The following is a 1,260-nucleotide window of genomic DNA, read 5'->3' as shown; positions in this document are numbered from 1 at the left end:
CGGGAAGCAGGACACGGAGACAGGGAGGCAGGCGGGGGGTGCAGGGGGCTGCAGCCATGCTGACTGTGGGGAGGGGGCTGCAGCATTGCTCGGCGCTTGCAGGGCAGCACTGCATTGCGGCAAAGCCTGTGATAAAGGAGCAGGGCGGTGGCGGGTGTGAGGCAGGAGAGACCCTGCTGCCAGGGGGACCCCCACTCTGCCTGGCCCCCTCAAAGCACCCCCAGATCCCCAGCAGGGCCCCAGAGCCGATGTGGTGGGGGCTTGGGGGGCTCCAGTGGCATCAGTGGCTCAAGAAGAGGGTGTCATGGGGACACCAGCCACGCCGACCCCAGGCGGGTGCCAAGTCTGAGGATGTGCCCAGGTAGTGGGGGGGACATGAGGGATGCTCAGGGTGTGGGGGTGACAGTAGTCTGCTGAGGGAGTGGGGGGAAACCAGGGTGCCCAAAGAGTGGGGAGACATGGGGGATGCCCACGGCAGGGGACACACACCGGGGTGCCCAGGGAGTGGGGGGGACACTGGGGGTGCCCAGGGGGCTGCAGTTCAGCCATTGTGCATGGCAGCGTGCAGTGGGGGACACGGGTGCAGCCCTGGGGCGGGGGGGATGACAGAGACCCCAGAGGTGCCTAGGGGAACACAGTGGCTCCACAGGGACATGCTGCTCTCAGCTGTGCCTGAGGCAGGGGGGACGTTGCTGTGGCTGCTGCCCTGGGGACGTCCTGGTCCCCCTACCCTCAGGTCTCTGCAGACCAGCCCTGCACGTGGACAGGGTCCCTTTGCCAGGGGGACACACACACTAAGGGAGTGACCCCAGTGCAGGGGTGGGGTTTGAAGCCCAGCATGAGGGTCTCCGGAGCTGCCCGTGTCCCCATGCAGTCCCCAAACCCATCTCTGGCCCTGGCAATGTGACCCCGCTGTGCACTAACACTAGCCCAGGGTGGGGAGGGTGATGGCAGGGCGGGACAGGGCACTGCTTCTGGGCGGGTGAGCATGATCCCCCCCGTCCGGCCCATCCTGCCCCACAGGAACTGCTCCTTCCTGGGTTCCCCTGAGGAGCTGCCCCAGGGGCTGGCAGGGGAACATGGGAAGCGGCTGGGTACAGGAGCTGGTGCAGCGGGTGCCCGTGGGGCTTTCCACAGGACCGAGACCAGGACTGGGACAAGGTTGGGGACAGCTGGACCCCCATAGTCCCCAGCCCAGGCTGGGCTGTGGTGCTGCCTGGGCCTGAACCTGGGCCTGGGGCTGCGGCCAGTGGGTGCAGG

General features: G+C 67.5%; 1 protein-coding gene across 1 annotated transcript in view; it reads left to right on the top strand.

Annotated features, from left to right (window-relative positions):
• Nucleotides 1-1,106: 1,106 nt before the first annotated feature.
• LOC104292329 (tubulin alpha-1B chain-like) overlaps nt 1,107-1,260 on the top strand; it is a 4,197-nt gene continuing 4,043 nt past the window's right edge. The window contains exon 1 of the mRNA XM_009891687.1: nt 1,107-1,115. The gene's annotated coding sequence lies outside the window, so the exon portion shown is untranslated. The remainder of the gene's footprint in view (nt 1,116-1,260) is intronic.

The sequence above is a fragment of the Charadrius vociferus genome, unplaced genomic scaffold (assembly GCF_000708025.1).
Source record: "Charadrius vociferus isolate BGI_N301 unplaced genomic scaffold, ASM70802v2 scaffold1079, whole genome shotgun sequence".
NCBI classification, from domain to species: domain Eukaryota; kingdom Metazoa; phylum Chordata; class Aves; order Charadriiformes; family Charadriidae; genus Charadrius; species Charadrius vociferus.
The sequence above is the reverse complement of the archived record's forward strand: the minus strand, read 5'-3'. Positions and strand labels throughout refer to the sequence as shown.